This window comes from Phocoena phocoena, chromosome 8, assembly GCF_963924675.1.
Source record: "Phocoena phocoena chromosome 8, mPhoPho1.1, whole genome shotgun sequence".
NCBI lineage: Eukaryota > Metazoa > Chordata > Mammalia > Artiodactyla > Phocoenidae > Phocoena > Phocoena phocoena.
The window spans coordinates 73,380,420-73,403,962 of NC_089226.1; the positions used below are offsets into that span (position 1 = coordinate 73,380,420).

The 23,543-nt window shown below is 49.0% G+C and overlaps 1 non-coding gene across 1 annotated transcript; it reads right to left on the reverse strand.

Annotated features, from left to right (window-relative positions):
• Positions 1–22,413: 22,413 nt before the first annotated feature.
• LOC136127682 (small nucleolar RNA SNORA1) lies at positions 22,414–22,547 on the reverse strand. Its single transcript, XR_010656141.1, has one exon. It is a non-coding gene; the product is annotated as a small nucleolar RNA SNORA1 (small nucleolar RNA).
• Between the last annotated feature and the right edge of the window lie 996 nt (positions 22,548–23,543).

A 23,543-nucleotide genomic window follows, 5' to 3' on the forward strand; every position in this document is an offset into this window, starting at 1 on the left:
ACCAGAGGCGAAGGTAGAATTTTGTCACAGTCCCCTCTTGACACAGAGGGAACTTTACAGACCATTTTTCTGCCTGTAACAACCATAAATTAAAATGACCTCCTTGGTTGGTATTTGAGCCCTTAGAGGGGGATGCAGCCTAGAGTCCTTCTCAGAATTCACCAATTTGCTTGTTAAAATGCAAATTCCTGGGCTTTACGCAAGGCCCACTGAATCCAGGCCTATGGAAACAGGGCCCTAGAACCTGCATTTTCACCCTGGCTGATTGGCATGCACCCTGACACTGGAGAACCACCACTACAGTGGAACACGGGCCCTGGAGTCAGGCTTCCCTGGATTTGAACCCCAGCTCTGCCAGTTACCAAATGTATGACCTCAGCACGCCTGAGCTTTGGGTTTCTCCTCTGTAACATGGGGAGACCAATAATAATAATTCCCTCACAGGGTTATCGAGAGTTTAGGGAGGTAGAGCAGGTAAAGTACTTGGCAGCTGTCAAGGGCTTAATAAATATTAGCAGCTACTCTGATATCATTCTTTAGAGACAGTCTCTGTTTTCACCTGTCCACATGGAGGCCATTTGGGGCCCTAGGGGTCCTGGGAGCAGGTCCCGACTCTTCCCTGCCCCACTCCTCCCAGCCGGGATGTGCTGGTGTAATAAGAAGTCTGGCTCACCCACTGTGGCTGGGGTCTTGGTGGGTGCAGGGACAGTGGCCACCTGCAGGGGGCGACATGCACACATTTCAGAGCACAGCCTGCTGGGACCCTTGAGGATGGGGGCTGTCTCTGCCGAGAATGGGTTGAGACTGGGATCAGCATTTGTTCTCAAATCTTCCTCCCACTGTGGAGAGGAACGTCTCGGGATGGTCACAAGACAGGGTACTGCTTTTCCTCTCGTTGCTCGAAAAGCGAGGGCCCGAGCGGGCTTGATGCTGAGTCTCTCCCCTGAGGCCTCAGAAAAGTGCCTCCTTAGCTGTTGATTTTATTTTCACCACCCAGTCTGGCCCCGGCAGCCCCTCAGCAGTGCACCGCCTGCGGTACCTTTCTAAGGAGACTCTTGGCAGGGCCAGGATCTGGGCCTCGTGCGCTTTTTCCATCTGAAGTAGCAAGAACTGTGTGAGGAGGCTCGCCCTACTTAGCCAGCTTTCTTACCCTCGGAGTCAGGGTGGTGGGTGAGGGGTACAGACCTGCCCTCTGATCCGGAGCTAAGAGCTAGTGCCCTTGCTGCCATCCCCTGTGAGTCGAGGGCTGAGGAAGCCGATCACCATTGCTTGAGCACCTGCTCTGTGCTCTTCTGTAGCTCGTGAGCATTCTACAGAGGTGAATCTGAGGCTCAGAGAGGTAAGGTGACTTTCCCAGAGCCACACAGCTGGTGAGCAAAGATAACAGTGCCATGGGCCACCAACTGAGAGCCTAGGACATTGCCGGGCGTAATGGCAGTCATATCACATATGGTCAGTCCTACATCAACCATATCTGTAAACCCCAGTTTCTGACCCTAAAACCCTTGCTTTTCCCTCCGCTCCACACTGCCTCAAAACTCTATAGACTACCCTTCTATTTCCCCAATCTTACAAATTATTAAAGTTCCCATTTATCCCACAATTAAAAGTCCCCTCTTCCCTCTGAATCCAAGAATACTTTGGTAAGAACTACAATAGTGACTCAATCATATTCCCAATTTTAGATCTGCTTGAAATTCCTAGCCTTGAAAGTACCAATTCCCTGCTAAACTCTGCTCCTAGAAGCACACAAGTCAGAACATCTCTTTGCTGGAGAAGCCCACTCCCCTGCACACCCCTTTTGCAGCTATCTGGCAAGGGCTCACATTGCATTTATTTTCACTACGGTGAGAAATTGACAGCCCTCCTTTTTATCACAGAAATTAATGCCAGTAAAATGACTGCCTGAGGCCACTCACTGATTTGAACCCACCATTAAAATAAACCATGTCTGTGTGCAAACACTTATGCCTTTGTGTGGACTTGATGAGTTGTGCCTTTCAGAGGTGCTATAGTGCAGTATACACGATACAAACGTGAAGACATTTCAGTTTTCCTCCCGGCTGTCTCTCCATCCACCAATGAGATGCCAGCTGTGGCCGGATGTCTAATGGCAGCTGGAGGAAAAGAACTTGTGGCTTCATGTTTTTTCTCCTGGAGCGCTGGGCTTGCTCCAACTCGCAGGGAATTCTGATGTTGGTGGTCCATGGATGCTACTTCCAGAAATACTGCAGGACACCAGGCTGTGTCCCCATCTAAGGGCTCACCAAGGTGGTCATTTTCATTTACAGTTGTCACAGGAAGGAAAAAAGGACTCTGGCCCTGATAGATCTCTCTGAATCAGGAGGGGACCATGGCTGAATTCCACCACAAGCCTCAAGTTTATCTGTAAACTCGATTCTGTGAAGACCATTTGGCTCAATCATGAGACGCTTCCTGTCATTGGGGATGCCACCCTTGGGCCTGGGAGACAGGGAGCCCAGACAGCTTGCCGCAAGTGACCTAGTCTTGGTACTGCCTCAGGACTCAGGTATTTCAGAGCTGCTGGCCATGTAGGACGTTCATGTGGCAGACGGAAGAAGAGCAGGAGAAAGGGAATCTACACTCGCTGAGAACCCAGACGATATCCTGGGTTCATTCCATCCGTACAGTCCCATCGTGAAGATATAAGCTCCATCTAGGTCTAGAATCCAAGGAAACCGAGGCCCAGAGAGGCATGGTAACTGGTCCATGGTCACCCAAGTAGCACAGAAAGGTTCTGGGAGCAAATCCAGATATGTCCAATTCAAATCCATGCATTTTTTACAAATAGATCTTTATTGGAGTATAATTGCTTCACAATACCGTGTTAGTTTCTGTTGCAGAACAGAGCAAATCAGCCGTATGCATACACATGTCTCCATATCCCCTCCCTCTTGAACCTCCCTCCCATCCTCCCTATCCCATCCCTCTAGGTCATCGCAAAGCACCAATATCCCTGTGCTCTGCTGCTGCTTCCCACCAGCCAACCATTTTACATTCGGTAGCATTTTCACACTCACCTCTGAGAGCAAATTTTCCAAGTATCACAGAGGTGCCTTTATTTGTTTTATTGGGGGTCCACACTTTCTGCTGCAGTCATCTCTCTAGGCAGCGAGAACACTGTCCTGGCAAGGGAAATCTACATCAGACCAGAGACCGGACAATGGAAGGTTGTTTCTGTAATATTTATCCCTGCAAAGTAAATATTTCTGTCTTCATCGTAGTCCAGAATGTCCCCGTTGACAGCTTCATAGATACTTCTTTTTTTCCTCTCTTGAACATTCAGCCACAGCTGGGGACAGGATGACCAGGCACAACTGGTTCTTCTCACTTTTGACTGTGGACGTCTCCCAGTCAAAGGAAGAAAGGCGGGCCAGTGACCCGCCAGGGGAGGACTGGAGCTGAGGCTGTGGAGGGAGGTGGCAGGCTGGGTCCCAGACGGTGGTCCTGGGGGAAGGAAGACTCACTCACCAGAGAGCGAGCCTGGGGCTTTCCGTGTGGTTTTGGACCAAGGTATACAGTTTTCCGAAGTCATCGTGTAGATTTATTTCTATTGTGTTCTCACATCCCTTCCCTTCTCTCTCTTCCCACCAGCACCTCTCAGAGAGGTTGTGTTACCTGCCCAAGGTCAGGCACTAGTAAGTTGTGGCCCCTGCCTCCCCGGTCATGGGCTCACTGCTGCTCTGTAGCTGGAAGACCCTTCAGGAACCAGGCCTGCCTGCGTCGCTGGGCCCATGTCTCAGGCGCCTCACTGTGACCATCGATCTCAGTCCCTCCAATGTACACATTCTTCTTTGTCTTTAGAGCTTTGCGTGGCTGTTTCTGCTGCCTGGGACTCTTTTTTCACTTTATTTATCCTCTCAAAAAAAAAAAAATTAAAAATGTCTTCAGGGACCCTACTGACAGTCACGCTCAGCTGAAAGGTCCCCTCTTGCGAGGGGTCTCCCGTCGCTGGTGACCCCGCTCACCTGTGCACATGCCCTGCCCTCCGCCTCATGCCTGGTTCGGGGCTCCTGGCACCCCTCGTCTAGCACTGACCACGCTGTGGTGTAACTTCTGACTTCATTTTCTGTCCCCCCGACTATGAGCTCGCTGAGGGCAGGGACCTCTTCACAGCTGCCACACCAGCCACCGAGGCAGCACCTGACTCATAGTAGGTGCTCGATAAACGTGAAGTGGGTGAAAGTGTGAATGAGGCCATGTCAGCTCCCTTGGCCTGCACGCCCTCCACACGCCCCAGCTCTTGTCATGGCTACTGCCTTCCTTGGCGCACCACTTCTCTGTAGCCCAGAAGGCCACCAGCTCTGTCTCTTGGGCTCAGGGGTCTCAGGTCAGCCCAAGACACCCTCTAAGGGGAGTGTCTGCAGAAATGCTCTCCAGTGCCAGGACCCTGGAGAGAGGCTCCAGACAGGGGCCAGATGGGGTGTGGAATGGATGGGAAGGTGCAGGGTTGGGTAGAGGAGGGCAGGGCACTCAGGAGAATCCGGAGCAGGCAGAGTTGGATAGACTGCGTGCATCCCGGCCCCAGTTCTCCATGGTGTTTGTGAATCCTGGGTGTTTGAGTTGCAGGGATGGGTCTTTAAAGTGGCAACTTGACCCAGAATTCCGGAGCATGGTATAGCATCTTTTATTGAACATAACTACAGGTTAAATCCTGCCAAGCACTTCACATACTTGGTCTTGTTTACTTCTTATGAAAACACCTCCCAGGTAGGCCTGGTCCCTGGTCCTGCATCACCCGATGAGGGGACAGAGGAGCGGAGACGGTGAGCACTTGCCCCAGGTCAGGGGTGCAGCGGGCAGAGCCAGGTCTCAGGCCTCAAGTCTGTGCTGTGGCATGTGGTGTCTTCCCGAGGTGGCCTCCCCGCTCCAGCCATACCCCAGAATGCAAAGGGGAGCTCTGGCTTTAATTCCAATCTCAGTGGATCTGATTAGCAGAAGGGAGTTGAGCCAAAGTCATTAACTTTCATTTCAGCTGTGCTGCTTGGGTCCCCTTGTGCCTTCTATTTGACAGGCAGCTCGGGGGAAAGCAAGGCTCTGGTCCACGTAACACAGGCCTTTCGGATGCTGAGCCAGGCATCTGTGGGCTCCGTCGTTCGGAGAAGTCAAATGGCTTCTGGTTTTCCGTGGTCACGACGTTAATGGTTATCCCTCGGGGATGGAATTATGGGTTGTTTTTCTTCTTTTTCTGTACTTTTAAAAGTTATAATCAAAGAAAAACATTTTAAATAACAAACAAACAAACAAATACCTGCAAAGCGCCCTGCCCTTGCCTGTGCATTTCTCTTAGCCTGGGACGCTCTCCCTTCTGTGGTGTAAGAAATACATCGGGTCTTGGTCCCTGGTTCCTGGCCCAATGCTCCTAGAATCCTTGGACTTTTCTGAGTGATTGAAGTGTCTTTTATTACTCATAAGGAGATCCTTTGGACCACACGGAGATCCTTTGGACCACACCTGAGTTTCTGGCCCAATGCTCCTAGAATCCTTGGACTTTTCTGAGTGATTGAAGTGTCTTTTATTACTCATAAGGAGATCCTTTGGACCACACCTGAGTTTGTGCTGATGAGTGGGGAATGGAGACAGCCTCAGGATGGGGCTGGTCACCAGAAAGACCTAGAGGGTTGGGACTTTCGGCCCCCCACCAACCTCTGAGGAAGGGAAGTAGGGGGCTGCAGATTAAGCTCTAAAGAAAAAACCTCTTGAACGACAAGACACTGGATGAGCTTCTAGGTTGGTAAATGAACTCACCTGCGGGGTTGGGGGGAGTGCACCCCCATTCCACGGAGACAGAAGTTCCAATGCTTGGGACGCTTCTGGACCTCGCCCTAAATACCTCTTCATCTAGCTGCTCATTTGTGTCCTTTACGATAAACTGGCAAACATAAGTAAATGTTTCTCTGAGTTCTGTGAGCTGCTCTGGTAAATTAATCGAACCTGAGGAGGGAGTCATGGGGCCTCCGATTTATAGCCAGTCAGTCCGAAGCACAGGTGACAGCCTGGACTTGCGATGGACGTCTGAAGCGGGGGCAGTGTTGTGGGACTGAGCCCTTAACCTCTGGGATCTGACGCTGTCTCCAGGTAGATAGTGTCAGGATTGAGTTAAAGTTGTAGGACAGGCAGTGGCTGCTGAGAACTGGAGAACTGCTTGGTGGCGTTGGAAAAAACACTGGATGCCCCTGCCCCACCCAACGCGTTCACATCTTCGCGAGGCCCAGCTCTGCAAATGCTGATCCCTTCCCAAGCCCAATAAACCTCTTCTTTGATTCCTTGGCTAGTGTCTGTCTTGCGCGCTAGAATGGAAGCTCTGTGAGGCAGCACTGCTTTATCCTCAGGATCCAAAGGAACGATGGGCACATAGGAAAAATCCATAAGAATTTTTTTCGTGAATAAATGGGTAGTCTCATATCTGATTCCAGATATCCATGCCCATCTCTCCCGTGGTCCCTTGTGTGTCACCCTGAGGCAGCTGTTTCCGTCTTCCTCCTCCACGGGCCTGTGAGCCAGTGAAACGCTTCTTTCTGTGACCCCAAGCACAGAGCTTGGCTCACCTTAGGCCTCAGTAAGTGGGTGTTTGCTGTGAACTTGAAGGCGAGGAGTCAGGCTCACTTTACCCAAGGATGCACAGGGCTACCTCTCCCCTCTTTTCTGGAGAATGAGCTGGGTTGAGAGAACGGCCCCTAACCACCCTGGGAGACGGAGTTATGAGATGCAATGGCTCAAAGAGGTTGTCCCACTACTTGCTGCTTTATAAGAAAGGAAAGTTGGGAAGCACAGCCACAAAATCTATTCAAAGCTAAACTTTGAGATATAAAGATGACTTGGTCCTTGGATTCAACCCGGTGGCTGCTTTTACCTGTGCCTTCAGAAATCAGGGGGAAATCTGCATCCCTTTGTTCCTTCCCTTTCAGCATTTCATTTGTGAAATAGCTATATTGTTGAAGACAGAGGAATAAGGACAGCAGGAGAGTAGACGTGCAGACGCTGAATGACATAGATCTTGGGCTCCAGGGTTGAAGACACAGGTTCATACCTTGCCTCTGCTCTGATCTGGCTGTGTGTCTTTGGGCTGGTGACTTACACATCCTGACCCACAGTTTTCCTCATTTCTAGGATGGGGTATTGATGACGATGGCATCTACCTCAGAGAGTGTCAGAGAGATTAAATGTACAAAAACACTTCACACAAAACTCTTTAGGATAAAACAAAGGGGTAAATCTTCATGACCTTGGATTTGGCAGTGGATTGTTAGATATGAGACCAAAAGCATAAGCGAGAAAAGAAAAAAAGGTAAATTGGACTTCATCAGAATTAAAACTTTTGTAGTCAAATGACAACCCTGTAGAATGGAAAAAATGTTTACAGATCTTATATCTGACAAGGGTCTAATATACAAAAATATATAAAGAAATTCAACAGAATACATAAAGAACTCAACAATGAGAAGATAAATAACCCAATTAAAAAGTGGGCAGGGCTTCCCTGGTGGTGCAGTGGTTAAGAATCCACCTGCCAATGCAGGGGACACGGGTTTGATCCCTAGCCCGGGAAGATCCCACATGCCACGGAACAACTAAGCCCGTGCGCTACAACTACTGAGCCTGCACTCTAGAGCCCACGTGCCACAACTACTGAAGCCCGTGCTCCGTAACAAGAGAAGCCACCACAATGAGAAGCCCGTGCACCACAACGAAGACGCAACACAGCCAAAAATAAAACAAATAAATAAGTAAATTTATAAAAAAAAAAAAAAAAAAAAAAAAGTGGGCAAAGGACTCGAATAGACATTTCTCCAGAGAAGATCTACAAATAGTCAACAAACACATGAAAAGATGCTCAGGATCATTAATCATTAGGAAACCACGAGATGCCATTCACACACACTAGGATGGCTATATTTTAAAAATGGAAAACCACAAGTGTCGGTAAGGATGTGAAGAAATTGGAACCCTCATGCCGTGCTGGTAGGAAGGTAAAATTGTGCAGTGCTGTGGGAAAGTTTGACAGTTCCTCAACAAGTTAATCATAGAATTACCATCTGATACAGCAATTTCACTGCTGGGTGTATACCCAAAAGAACTGAAAATAAGTGTTCCAAAAAAAACTTGTGCATGGATGTTCATAACGGCACTATTCACAATAACCAAAAGGTGGAAACAACCCAATGTCCATCAACAGATGAATGGATAAACAAAATGTGTTCTGTCCATGCAAAGGAATATGATTCAGCCATAAGGAGGAGTGAAGTACTGATGAACGCTACATGGACGAACCGTGAAAACATGTTAAGTGAAAGAAGCCAGATACAAAAGATCATATACTGTTCGATGCCATTTATATTAAATATGCAGAATAGACAAATCCATGAGAGACGGGAAGCAGATTAGTGGTTGCGGGGGGGCTGGGGGAGGGGAGGATGGGAGTGACTCCTTAATGGGTACGAGGTTTCCTTTTGGGGTGATGAAGCTATTTTGGAACTAGATAGAAGTGATGGTTGTACAATACTGAGAATGTAGTGTCAATGAATTGTACCTTTTAAAATGGTTACTTTTTTGTTATGTGAATTTTACCTCTTAAAAAAAAAAAACAGGGCTTCCCTGGTGGCGCAGTGGTTGAGAGTCCGCCTGCCGATGCAGGGGACGCAGGTTCGTGCCCCAGTTCGGGAAGATCCCACATGCCGCGGAGCGGCTGGGCCCGTGAGCCATGGCCGCTGGGCCTGCGCGTCCGGTGCCTGTGCTCCGCAACGGGAGAGGCCACAGCAGTGAGAGGCCCGCGTACCACAAAAACAAAAACAACAACAACAACAAAAAAAACCCACATAATTCAGAGAAGGCAGTCAGTAAATGGTGCCTTTAGCGTCACTCATCATTAATATGTCCGCTTCCCCCTGGACATCAGCTTTCCCCAAAGGCTAAGTGATAAGATGTGTTAGGAAGCTATAAGACCGGAAGTGCAGAGACGGAAGACAAGGACAAGATGGGGGACAGTCACAGCTGTGACCCTTCCCGACCCTTCGAGCACTCAGTGCCTTAGGGTCACCCTATGGCGAGCACTCTGGTGGTGAGACCACAGGGGTGACACTGGCAGACACAAGGCAATCAGATGGGGCAGATGTTCCTTTGGTCCAGAGCACGGACTTGGTGCTGTGGCTGTTCCTCCCGCTGCCCAGCAACACGGCCAGCTCACCCAGGCTGCTGCCTTCTGTGTATCAGTTGTAAACTCCTAAAAATGCTCTGTGGCTTAGGTCAGGGCCTATGTCTCTGAACCCTATGATCATGGACTGGAAGAGACCCTAGAGCCTTCCATCCCTTCTTTTTTTTTTTTTCGGTACGCAGGCCTCTCACTCTCACTGCTGTGGCCCCTCCCGTTGCGGAGCACAGGCTCCGGACGCGCAGGTTCAGCGGCCATGGCTCACGGGCCCAGCCGCTCCGCGGCATGTGGGATCTTCCCGGACCGGGGCACGAACCCGTGTCCCCTGCATCGGCAGGCGGACTCTCAACCACTGTGCCACCAGGGAAGCCCCTTCCATCCCTTCTTATTTTGCAGACGGAGAAACTGAGGCTTGAGGATGTGGTGCCCCTTGCCTCACTCCTTGCTCAACCGCTCCGCTCTGCAATGGAGACTGGAGTTTTGAGTCATCCCTTTGCTGTAGTAGTCCGTCTGCAAGATGCTTTTTCTTTAAGATTTTTTATCTTTGACAAAAGAAATGAGCCGTGTCAGAAGATTAAACGGGCAGCTCTGCAGTGTTCATTTGGGGGAAGCAGCATGGCTCACAGGAAAGAGAGGGAAAGCTTGGATGGCCCAGGGCAATCCCTTCGTGCTAAGAGCAACAACCACTTGCAGGTTTTGAGGTAGTTAGCGTGATGGTCAGAGCATAGATGCCGGAGCCAGGTTGCGTGCACTTGAACCCCAGCTGGTCCACGTAAAAGCTGTGTGAGTTTGGTTAAAGGTTTAAACTCTCTGTGCCTCTGTGTACTCATGTGCAAACTGGGAGTAGTAACAGTGCACGCCAGAGCTCCCAGAGCTGCGCCTGGTGCCCGGCAGGGGCCTAAGAAATGACGGTCATTATAATTCTTATTGCTGACATTAATTAGCATCATCCCCTAGGGAAACCTATATTAACATGCTGAGGCTTGCCAAAGATAAGTTCCCAGAAAGAGCAAACCGTCAAACCGACAGTGGATCACATCATTCCTTTTGAAAAACTGGCCACAAATTGCATTTTTACAAAATCTAATTTTCTCATTGACTTCTTGTTTGGGAAAAGCTTTGTCTTTGAAATCTAGTGAGGACTCTGCCTTGGCGTTTTAGCTCGGGACGCATTTGAGACCTGTTTGCTCTGCCTGGAAAGCTGTCCCCCGGACTAGGTATGCACAGGGCAGCCTTTACCACTTCCTTCACTCTCTTCTCAGGAGTCAGCTGTTCAGTGAGCCCACCTCTGCGCACCCTCTCCAGAATTCCAATGACCCTGTCTCCCTACGCTTCCTTTCTGCATTCTCAGCTTTACTTTTTCCTTCTTAGCACATTACCTGACATTTATTTCTTTATTTTGTTGATCATCCGCTCTCCTTCCCCAGCCCTCCAACTAGAAAGTAAGGGCTTTGAGGTCAGGGGTTTGGACCATTTTGTTCATTGTCTTTTCTCCAGTGTCCAGGGCATGCACGGAGCACGGACCCCACGAGTGTTTGTCGCACATGTGAGTATGCAAGTGGGAAGGAGAATTTGCAGGCTGGTTTTGAATTTAGAATTCATCCAGGACAGCCGTGCTCAGTAGAGAAAACCAACCTTTACTGAACTCTCCCTCCGGGACAGCCCTGGGCAGTGCTTGGCGTATGTCATTTCATTTCTTCTTCACGATAGCCTTATGGATAGGAAAGTTAGGGCTCAGAGAAAGGAAGAAACTTACGGGTCACACAGTTGATGGGTGTGACAGAACCTAAGGACCGAGCCCTCGCGTCCTAGACAGCGAGCGAAGCCTTCGCCCTGCCCTGCATCCCAGCCTGCGGAGCGGGCCCCCCTGGGTACTTTCTGAGCTGGCTGCTCCGGAGGGCCCGAGGCCACCCTTCCTCACCTGCCCGCGTGCGCCGGTGGCTCTTGGCATGTTCCCTGAGTCAGGCGGCCCAAGCAGCTTTCGGCACTCAGAGGTGGCAGGCTAATTAAGGGGTCCAGAGCTGCCGGTGGATGCACTAGGGATGGTCTGAAAAATTTGCTCATAGCCGTGGCCTGGAACGGGGCTCCCTCCACTTCTGTCCCCAGGAGGGCGGGGTGCGGGGCAAGGCCAAGACAACCATCATGCCTGTGATGGGTGTTTTCTGTCAAAGGGAGATATCAGACAAGAGTTAGAAAGACCTGGGTTCTTAATCCTGGCTCTGCCACTGAATTGTGTGAAATCGAGTAAGTTTCTTGAACATCCCTGAATCCCCCTGCTTATAAAATCTCAGCAGTAATCAATGCCTGCTTCCCAACCTTTGCAGGGGGATGATGGATGAGACAATATATGTGACATGCTGACCCCGGCTACAAAATAAATGTTATTTTATATTTATTCATTGTGGGCTACAGTCTCCTCATCTGTAAAATGAGAGATTTCCTTCAGTAGACATGGCCTGGCACACAGTAGGGGCTGAATAAAGGTTAGTCCCCTCCCTCTTCCCCTTCCCTTCCTTCAGCCTCAAGTACCAGGCCTCTGTTCTCCCTGCGGATGCAACACCCCAGGCCCTGCCCTGGATGTTTTCCAAAGGCTCGTGGTTAATGAGCCAGCTTCCCAGAGCAGAAGGGCTGGGGGCAGGGTTTCATTTTGGAGCTATTGTGTTAGAAGCTCCATTCCTCCCTCCCTTCCTTTCTTTTATCCAATTCATTTTTATTGAGTACCTACTATGTGTCAGGTACTATGCTAGGCACAGTGACCAGAGCTGTGAGCGAGACAAGCTCGCTGCTATCATGGAACTTAAGTCTGGTTGGAGTCAGGTGGGGAGAAAGAAAATAAACACGTATCTAAGAAAAGAAGAGAAGCCCTATGAAAGCTGAAAATATAATCATATAATGGGAGGTGATGGAGGGGAGTAGTAATGCTATGTGAAATGGGGAGCCAGGAAAAGTATCATTAAGGAAGCAGTATTTGAACCAAGACTTGAAGTATCAGGATAGGCCAACAATGTTCAACATTGGGAGAAGGGGTTTCAGGCTGCAGGAAGAGCACATGCAAAGCCCTGGGGTGAGATTGAACTTAACTAGTGCCCCCACACTTTTTAGCGGGAACACTGGGCCCCCAAAATGAAGCCACAGCTCTTCTCCTCCAGCCCAGACAAGGCAAGCAGGCTTTGTCTTCAACAGCTGGCTACCCTTAAGATCCTGGGTGCCCTTTTCACAGATGCTGGTTTAAATTAGAGGGCTTGTTTGCTGAAGACTAGATTGGGCAGATTCCAAACTGGTCCTATTTCTGAGCCCTCCTGATGGGCAGGTGAAAGAATGCTAGGCTAGGCAGGCAGCTAGTAGAGGTGCGAGATGCCTGGTCCTGCCAGTCTAGAGAGAGGCAAGTCAGACCCCATCAGCTCTCCTCCTCAACGTGTCTGGGCTCCCTGCCGCAGCCAGAATGCCACCCAGACCTGCTTGTCTCCCATGGGAGGTGCTCCACACTTGGTCCCCGCCTTGCCCCCTCTGAGCACTCTCCTGCCTAACTCCTGCCTTCAGCTGCCTTACCTCCTGGCCCCATGGGGGACGTTTCACTCATTCTTCCAGGCTCTTTGCAAATTCCGTCTCTTATACGAGGCCCTGGGCGAATTCTCCTCTCTTTCCTTATTCTTCTAGTTTCTCTTAAGCCTTTTAAGGCCTTGTTCATAGTGTACGTTCTGTTGGGGAGTCTGAGTTCCAGCCACAGTGTGAGCTCCTTGAGGGCAGGGGGTCCTGGCAGCTACATCTCCACAGCTCCAGGGCCTGGCATGGGCTTGCCTGTCACTCATCATTCATTCATTCATTCATTCATTCAGCAGATGTTTATGGAGGGTCCACTCTGTACCAGGCTCCATGAGAGGCCAAGGGAAACAGCTGTGGGCAGCTGTGTTCCTTGCTCTAAGCCTCGTACAGGGGACGGGCCATGAAGAGATCATTGTAACAGAGGGCTGAGCAGATTGGGGTGCAGACTCTAAAGAGGGGTGCCCCATGGAGGCTGGGGCGGTTCAGGAAGGTTTCTCGGAGGAAGCGACAACTAAAACGTATGTACTGAGAACGCTGAGGCTCAGGGGAGTAAAAAGCTGGCCCAAGATCTTGCATCTGGCACATGGCACAGTGAGCCCTCAGATCTAGGCCTCCGTCAGCGCCCTGTGAGCACAGTCATTTGTGGAGCGGGTTCCCCTCTGTTTCCCCTCCCCCCAGGTTAGCACACTCCTTTCTGATCTGGCCTCCCAGAGTAAGGAAGAAAAGGATCAGACCCACGTGGCCAGAGCCTGGGCAGCCTTGACGCATTCTACTGCAACATCTTCTATTTTCAAGCTACTTCAACCTTTTGATGACTCGCCAGGTCCGTGGAGTCACAGAGACCGTCAGCAGAATCTGAGGCCAGTGAACAGACTTCCCCACACAGGGTATGGGAGGACAGCTTTCTTCTTATTCACTGTTGCTTTTTTTTCCCACCTATTTAGAAAATAATGCCTACTAATTGTAGCAAATCTGGGGAGAAAATACAAATCACCCAATTCCACTACCCAGAAAAAAAACATTGTTAACATTTTGGTGTATTGAGATAGTTATTTTGGGATACTCTTCAGAAATTGCTGTAATATATAATTACTGCTTATTAATTTATGCAAATACACGAATATGATTAACTTATATATATTTAGCTTGTTGTAAAGACTTGCAAACTCTAGTGCTTGGAAACCTCAAAGAAAGAGAGGAGAGGGAAAGGACTCGCTTTTATTGAGAACCTACTATGTGCCTGGCTGTAATTAAACACTTCGTATTGATAATGCAAGAACCAAACTTACGTGATAAAACAAACGTTATCTCAGTTATCTTGATGATGAACCCATCAGATGGTTATTGTTCTCATTTCCGTTTTTCAGATTTAAAAAAAATGAGGCAAGGCCAGTAAATCACGTAACCAACGGCACAGAGCTAGGATGCGGTGGGTGGCCTTGGGATTAAACTCCTGGTCTGTCCTGCTCTCCAAGTGCATGTTCCTTCCACCTCATCCTGTGGTTTCAGTGGCCTTATCTGAGGCCTCAGAGAGAAGCATTCATGTTGCCCTTGGAGATGACCAAGCAGAGATGGCCAATGGCCATCCACTGGGTGCTAACATCATATCCTTATCAAGCCCTCTGATAGGTCCAGCCCTGCGTGAGCTGCTGGGACTACTCACAAGGAGCAGACCTATCCCTGTTTTCAGGATGCTTTCCAGGTCTCTTTCCCTCAGGGGAGGGAAAAGGCTTCGGGATATCAGCCATGGGAATGAAGAGAAAAGGATGGCTTTCAGAAACTTTTCAGATACCTCCTTCCACAGTGTGGTGGCAAATGCAAAAGCTGAAGAGGGCAAAATTCAGATGTCTGCTCATCAAAGAACAGAGCCTGTGCTACCTGAGTCATTGTTTTAACATCAAAGTTCTTCTCCCGGACGAAGCCTTGGATGGGAGAGCCACATGCAAACAGAATAAAAATGGAGGTGTTTTGGCAAACATCATGGTCGGGGTCCCAGATCTCTGCCTCTTGGGATGCCCCACGACTTCCCCGTGGGCTCTGGAGACCCTGCCCCATCCTCAGGGTTCCTCTCCCTCCACTCCTTCCACCATTTAGCAGCACATGCTGGTATAACCATACCTCAGAGCCCTCTCTGTGTCCCCCGCCTAACATCCTCCAACTGTCCAGGCCCTGCCACACACCCCTGGCCTTCCAGTAGTCCAGCAACTAACAGGAAGGGCCCGGCTCACAGAGGGGCTCTGGAACCCTGTTCTCTACTGCCCTGACCAGCACATGTTAACTGTTTGGTCCCTGCCATAGCAATTATTAACTGGGTTGAGTATCACCAGTCCCTGCATCTTTCACACCAGCCATTCCCAACTAGGGACATTTTTCTCACAAACGTCATGTTGTTCGTTCTTTCTTGTGGGAACGCCTTCCTCTCCTCCCTGTCTGCCTGGTCAGCTCCTACACATCCTTTAAGACCCGCCTCTGTCACTTCCTTCATGAGGTCCTTCCCTCTCTCTCCAGGGAGCATTCATGGTTCCCTCTTAAACCTAACTCTGTTATGGTCCTTTTCGTGCTGAATGGCAGATACCTGTTTACCTACTTGTTTTCCCCACCAGGCTGTGTATTTCCCGAAGGCAGACTGAGCTCAAATCCCTCCCTCTCCAGTATGTAGCCAGTGGTAGACATGCAGTCGGGTGGGATAAATGTCTCTGTGGCCCAGCAAAGGCATTCTGGGGCCTTTCAATTCAGTTGCTTCAGGACGAACAGTGCTGGTTCTATATTTCTAAGGAGAGCTCTTCCTTCCCTGCGGTGTTCTCTATGGAATTAAAGTATTTTAGAGCGGGGCTTTGTCTAACTCATCAAGGCATTCCCCAGTTCCCAGGACAGCACCTGGCACACAGAATGCCCTCCATCCATGTTTGCAGAAGGCTGAATGCCCTGAATAATGCTGCTTTGGTAAATAGTATGCGTGTATTATCACCACAACCCTGTGATGTGGGTCTAACCTTATACTTAGTTATCACGTGAGGATATTCACATGAGGCTCAGAGATGTTAAGTGGCTTGTCCAAGGTCACGGTTAGTAACTGGCGGAGCTGAGACTTGAACTCCAAAAGCCAAGTTCTGGTTAGCCTCCACCCTGCCCTCTGCTTGCTTCCTTCATGGGGCTGCGCTTCTGATACCCATCCTCAGATATCCATCCTCTGGGAAGAAACTTACTGGCTCTGCCTCCTTCACTGCCTTGAGGCCAGGTGCCATAGCGCAGGATGGGGGCCCCTGAGTGAGAGGGAAGATTGGCCACTTGGGCCTAGCCGTCCATGCAGCCGTCCTGGCCTCTGGGCTCTGTCCCAGATAATTCTGGGTTCCCCCACCTGTCACGGTCAGCCCCCTTGTCCCTCCGTGTCCTTCACCCCCTATCTTTTTCACAGCTCTATTTCCCCTCTTGTCAACAGATCGCTCGACAAAATGTTTTCCATCATTGCTGGCTAATTTTAGCCCTTTATCGGAGTTATTTCCTTTGGTAAATAGCTTCCTGGCACGGGGTGGGCAGCCGAGTTCAGGCGCCAGCGAGCACGGCGCGGGCAGGAGGTGTGCAGTGGGTGGGCATCTGGGAGAGAGAGAATTCAGCGACGTGGGCCAGGCCCGGCCTTTGGGGAGCGCTTTCTGCTCTGATGGCGGGCGGCGGCAGCAGCAAGATGCTCGTTCAGTCCCCATTTCAATTTGATCAAACCATTCTCTGAGAAGGCGGTGTGTGCCGTGTGCCGAGGGGCTCGGAAGCAGACAGTCAGCGGTAGGCACCCAAAATAGCCTCAAAATCAGCAGCATTTTGTTTTGCTCCCGGCTTTTCATGCCTGCGAGGGGAGGAAAGAAAGGATCCAGAGTATTTTCGGCGTCCAAACACACATCTCTTTTACAATAAGACAAATGACTCGTATACGTGCTATCAAATCCGGCAGCGTCCTCTCTCCGCCAACCACCCCTTCTCCCAGGACCTCGCCAACATTTCCTTTTGTGGCTGTGGGAGAAGAAAATAGCAGCTCACGCCGTGTCCGGTGCCGCGTGCCTCTGCTTCCTCCAGCTCTGCCTGCAAGCTCGGCTTTTACAAGCTGGGATTTTAATAAATTAACGCCACGCGTGCTGCTGCAGCTGCCTTAACGGCTTTCCAGAAGGTGTTGCGAGAGCCAGGCTCTGCTGGAGAGAAATGAGCCAGTGATTTGCTAGGGGAAGCCTCTTGGCCCCAGGCAGAGTTTAAGCCAGGCGTTTGCAGAAGCCCCGGGCTGCTCTCTGAGGGCTGCCCGCTGTCCCTGCGCCTCTAACAGGGCTGCAGGACCAGCCTCAGTTCCTGAATGAGGTTCCCTGATGGCCAGGGAGGCAGCATGTGCTGGGGGTAGCCCCGAGGGGAGAACAGGAGACCTGGACCCTGGTCCTAGCCTGGCTCTGACTCACGGAGTGGCCTTGTCCAAGCTGCCAACCCCCTTGGGACCAGTTCCAGGGGGGAAAAACTCTCAGGGAAGGGTGGTCCGTCTCCTTTGTAGCACTTACCCAATGAGAATCTAACACTTGTGGAATCGTTTGACCATCTCGATCAGGAGGTCTGCACACTTAGGCCCATGGGCCAAATCTGGTCATATGCATCCGTTTATATCTTCAGCTGCTTTCACACTGCGATGGCGGAGCTGAGTAGTTGCCGTGCAGGGATTAGATGGATCCCAAAGCCTAACATATTTAAGCTCTGGCTCTTTACTGGAAAAGTTCATCAACACCTGGTCTAGATGGTAAGTCCCATGAGAGCAGAAACTGTGTCCCCTTTGAGAGGTTTAGGGACGTCCTCAAGGTTACTCAGCTAGTAAGTGGCCTAAAAGTAGATGTGCCTGTGGAAGGCTCAACATCCAAGGCTGTCAGAGAAGTTACCAATTAAATGTGCACAAGTAGAGGTGGAATTTGACAAAAAAGAAATCCCTCCCCAGAATAAAAGTCTTATGATGCATAGGGGGGTGAGGTCAGGGTCTGGGATAAGGCTTCTGAGCAGGGACTTCGCTCAGACAGACTCACCACCGTTTTCTAACTGCGTGGCCTCTGTACCGTACGTCTCTGAGCCTCAGTTGCCTCAGCTGTAAAATGGGTGTAACAATCCTTATTTTGCAGGACCGTTATGAGGATTTATCATGATAATCTAAACAAAACGCCAGCACAGTGCCTGGAAGATATTGGGAGCTCTGTCCAGGGCTGGTTCCCCTCACTGGTCATGCTGTTCACCTGACAGAGACAGAGTAAGGGCCCTGGGATCATGAGTGGTAACAGAATGTAGAGGATGAAGTATTTTAGAATCACTGGACCTGCATTCAGATATCGGCCTCACTTTCCTCATCTGGAATATGGAGGAAAGTAGAGCCTTCCTTGCAGGGGAGTAATAAAGATTGAATGTAATCATGTGCGCTATGTACTTAGAACCCTCAAAAATAGTAGATAGTAAGCGCTTAGTTGCTACCCCCTCCCAGATGAGCTGGCTTAAGTAGATTCTTGTTTCTCCTGAGCTGTCACAGGAAGGAGTAGCTTTGGGTGTCTCTAGGCCCCTCGTGGACCACACCCTGGGGGTAAAAGGCTCTGAGAAGTCTTCTGTCCTGTCTCACTGAAGTGGAAAGTTCCATAAAACCCAGAGGCGCAGCACGCCAAATCAGCTCAGCTACACTCCTGGCACGGGGACCAACCAGTGACTTTGAAAATGTGTGTTTTCCTGGATAAAACCTCTAATTGGACAATTGTAGGTCTTCTGGCTTTATGTCGACTTTATGACTTTGAAAGCTCTGAAGCTGGGGTGAGGAAAAATTTATGAATGGGATTTCTCTATTTCTGTAGCACTCTGACTCATGCTGTTGACCCAACCAGGGGGCTGGGCTTCCATTACTTGCTAATTTCTCTTTACCAGGTGGTCCTTATTCTGCCTGCTCCCTCACTGAGCCACAGCCCCAGTGACTAGAACCGAGGTAAAGGGTTTCTGGCTGCTTAAAAAATTGTCCTGTATCCAGATCGACTTCCCAGGTAAAGGAATAAATATGGTGCTTGGGAATTTCTCAGGGAAGCTTTACAGTTTTCTCTCAAATTTCGAAAGCTTGTTTTACCAGGGTTTTTAAGTCCTTCTCATAGAAAACTCTCACAATCTGAGTTAAAAAGCGCATCTGGCTTAGAGGAAAGGCTGATTCCTGGCTGATAAACATTTCCTTTGGGTCCCTACATCCAAAACTCTTTTGACAGTAGGCAACAGAGCTACAAAGACGTGTCTGGACCGGTGCAGCAATGAGACTGACTTCACATAAAAATTGTGTGAGTTAGGGTAATGTAATCTTCTATAACAAAAAGACCCCCAAATGTATAAAGGCTCAACACAATAGAAATATACTTCTTGTTCACATAATAGTCTGAGGTTGACATTTCTGGTCGGCGGGTGGCTCTCCTCCATCCAGTTATTCAGGAACCCAGGCTCCTTCCATCCTATGGCTTCACCATCCTGCATCTGGTCAAAGGACGGTACAAAAGAATGTGGAGAAGCTCACCAGCTTCATAAAAGCCTCAGCCTGGAAATGGCTCTCATCACCTCTTACATTTCATCAGTGAGGTCACTTGGCCACACCTAGATATAAATGGAGCTGGGAACTGTTGTTGCTTTCTGGGAAATTCCTCCACATGGAAGGAATATACCATAGAAGGAAAAGCATGAATTTTAGGGACAGTTAGCAATATTTGCTACAGAAAGGGAAAAATACTAAAATGGAGTCCATAAAGAATTAAATACAGCTAGGGTGCCCTTGGATGTGGCATCTGGCTGACAATATCACTATCTTTGTCTGAATCCCTAGCTCTTAGAGCAGTGCCACACATATAGTAGGTGCTCAGTAAAGCTGGTGAAAGGGTCCTAATCTAATATGACTCTGGCATCCTTATAAAAAGAGGAAATTAGGTCACAGATACACGCACAGAGGAGAGACCATGTGAAAACACAGGGAGAAGATGGAGAGAGGCCTCAGAAGAAACGAACCCTACTGACACCTTGATCTTGGGCTTCTAGCTTCTAGAATTGTGAGGAAATTAATTTCTGTTGCTTAAGCCACCCAGTGAGTGGTAGTACTTTGTTATGGCAGGAAACTAACACAGGGGGAAATGAAGTCTGCTCTTCTCGCCCGTATTTCTCTCCAGGGCATAGGCCATTAGGTAGCTGTGTGAACTCGGGTAGTGGGTAAAAACGGCAGGAGGCTCTCCTGGGCCTCCAGGGCGCCCTGGAGCCTACAGCCCCGCAGGCCTCCCATGATGACCTGGGCACAAAGGGGGCCTTCCAGTCCATGAACACCATGACTGCCACCACCCAGCCCCTCCTCTGTGCCTCCCTGTGTTGGCTGCTGGCAGTCCTGAGACTCCTGGGTCATGGCCTCCAACCCAGGTGAGCTCAACCCAGAGCTCAAGTCCTGTATTTCCTGGATCCTAAGACGACATCAATTACAAAACACTATCCATTCAATAACAGGGTTCCAGGAGGCAAGAAGGACTCTGACTCAGAAGCACGGATTGTAAGAACTACCCTGATTTTAGTCAAGGGGAAATGGGACTACCTGCATGTCTTTGAATCAGGGAAGTGAAATCAATGGTTCTCGCACAGGGGTGTGTGCTGTGACAGGGAGGGTGCTGGGAAAGAGTGAGTGATTCTGCCTTGTGGGGGAGGTCAGGACCCTAGAGGACACATGTGAGGAGGAAAATGCCAGGCCAACGAGGCAGGAAGGATATTCCCAGCAGAGGGAACGGCATGGACAAAAGAATAAGGTGTAGACATAGCTGCAGTAGCAAGGATATGTGTAGAGGAGCAAACGGAGGTGAGACAGGGCAGACAGACAGAGTGCAGACTGTGAAGGGCCTGGGATGCTGTGCCCAAGGTCCTCAACTGCATCTAGAGCAGAGGGTGGGAAGTGAGGCCACAGGCCAGGAGAGCGCCCCAGGACCATTCAGAACAGGGGGCTCCAAAGCAGATCTGTTATCACAGCTCCATCTCCTTCAGAGGCTCCCCTCATGAGAGCACAGATGCTTGGTAACCAAGGGATGGTCTATTTAAAGCCACTTGTGAGTCGGTTCTAGGAAGTATACTGCAGGATGGAGAGGGAGGGAGGGAAGGAAGGAGGAAGAAGGCCCTGAGGGGGAATGGTCTGCCCTGAGCCCACTGTGAGGTCTAGGGCAAGTCCCTGCCTCTCCCTGGGCCTCAGCTTCCAGCACCTCGTGGTGGAAAATTGTGCAGGCTCAAGAGGCAACTGCATGGGTTCAAAGCCAGGCTCCATCTCTTACGGTATGTGTGCTTTGGTCAAATTACTTAACCTCTGGGCCTAAGTTTTCTCCTATGTGAAGGGGCTAATAATGGTACCTACCTCTTAAAGGCGCTATGAGGATTAAATGAGATAATGGACATAAAGCCCCTTTAACGGTGTCTGACACACGCAAAACACTCAAAATCAGCTACTGTAAAATATGATGAGGTGATCATGATGGACTAGCTTTGGAGGTTTTAAACCTTACACAGTGTTTTTTTCCAGCGTATTTGGAACTGCAATGTGTAAGAAAGGTTACGTTGACCTCTTCTGCCTGATGCAGGTGGAGACCCCGGGACCAGGCCCTCAGCATCCCCCTTCCACAGGGCTGTCTCCCAGCACCCCGTCCCCCCGGGGCACCTCTGCAGAACTCTTAGCCTCCAAAAACACCAGGTTGAAAGCGATTGTCCCAGAAGATTGCTGTGGTCTCTCAGCTGCTTTTTTTTTTTTTTTTTTAATTTTATTGAAGCAGAGTTGATTTACAATAGTGTGTTAATTTCTTCTCTCAGCTGTTCTTTTAAATCTAATTCTTATTTCTGAAACCTGAGTATACATCTGGAATAGCTATCCTTTACAGCTCAAAATCCATTTTCCAAAATCATCAGCTGCTCCAGGCCTCAGGGACAGTCTGGGAAAGGCAAACCAAAATGGACACGGAGAGGTGAGGAAGTTATTTGAACAAAACTCCTGACTGCAAAGACCCACAGACAATCAAGTACCACCTCTGCATTTTTTTTAAGCCAATAAATTTTTAGTTAAGGAATTTCACACACTGTGATTCATTCCACTGCCTATCAAGGTTACCTTAGTTCCTCCAAAACTTGAGTCAAACTTATCTTCAAGATAGGCGTTTTTTGGACTTCGCTGGTGGCGCAGTGGTTGAGAGTCCGCCTGCCGATGCAGGGGACACGGGTTCGGGCCCCGGTCCGGGAGGATCCCACATGCCGCGGAGCGGCTGGGCCCGTGAGCCATGGCCGCTGAGCCTGCGCGTCCGGAGCCTGTGCTCCGCAACGGGAGAGGCCACAACAGTGAGAGGCCCGCGTACCGCAAAAAAAAAAAAAAAAAAAAAAAAAAAAAGGCATTTTTAAAAGATCCCATACTTCATCCACAGTTGTTCTGTCAGTCAGCCTGGTCACAATTTTCTTAGTTGGGTTTCTTTTATCTCCACTTGAATAAGGATGACGTACTTCAAAAAGTATCCCACTTAGGATCTTTGGGATCTCGTTTTTCAAATAATTCACTTTGGGGCTCTAGCAGTTGAACTGCAGGAAGTACATTGCTATTTTGGCTAACGATCTAAAATGCATTATTCCTTAACACGTTGCTCGTATTGCAGTTGTGGTACATCCAGTTTTCACTCATGACCTTAGCAAAAGGTCAACAGTCTCATTATCACCATTTCAATAAATTTACTGTGATGTAAGCAGAACTCATGTCTCAGTTTAGTCCCATTAACAATTTCTGGACAATATGACCAACAGTGCCCTCCTCATTAAGAATGAGGCTTTACCTCCACATTTTTTTATTGAGGTATAGTTGATTTACAATATTATATAAGATTCAGGTGTACAACATAGTAATTCATAATTTTGGAAGGTTATACTCCATTTATAGTCATTACAAAATGCCGGCTATATTCCTTGTGTTGTACAATACTTCCTTGTAGCTTATTTATTTTATACACAGTATTTGTACCTCTTATCTCCTACCCCTATCTTTCCCCTTCTCCCTTCCCTCTCCCCACTGGTAATCACTGTTCCCTACATCTGTGAGTCTGTTTCTTTTTTTGTTATAGTTGCTAGTTTGTTGTATGTTTTAGATAAGTGACATCATACAGTATTTGTCTTCCTCTGTCTGACTTATTTCACTTAGCATAATACCTTCCAAGTCCATCCATTTGTTGCAAATGGCAAAATTTCATTCTTTTCGTGGCTGAGCAGTATTCCATTGTATGTATATACCACATCTTCTTCATTTATCTGTTGATGGACACTTAGTTTTCTTCCATATCTTGGCTATTGTAAATAATGCTGCTATGAACATTAAGGTTCATGTATCTTTCTGAATTAGTGTTTTTGTTTTCTTTGGATATATACCCAGGAGTGGAATTGCTGGATCACATGGTAGTTTCCATTTTTTGAGGAACCTTCATATTGTTTTCCACAATGGCTTTAGGAACATATTTTTTAAAGATAAGTCATGCAGATGTGACCATCTCTACCAATCAAAGTCCAGGGTAGTTTCTCATCCCTTTGCCTCTAGATGGTCGGCACTGCCATTGCCTTGTGTGAGGTGTCCTGTGGTTGTCTCTTCTCCACTATGGGACTGCGTCTTGTTCTTTCACCTCCGATCCTAGCACAGGGTCTTTTTTTAGCTGGCACCCAATAAATAGATATTGGATTGATCGAATGGAATTGAATATGGAACCTCTACGTGGTCAACTCCAAGCTGCATTCAACAATGACCCAGAAAGACCTGGATCCTGACTGCACAGTGGTCATT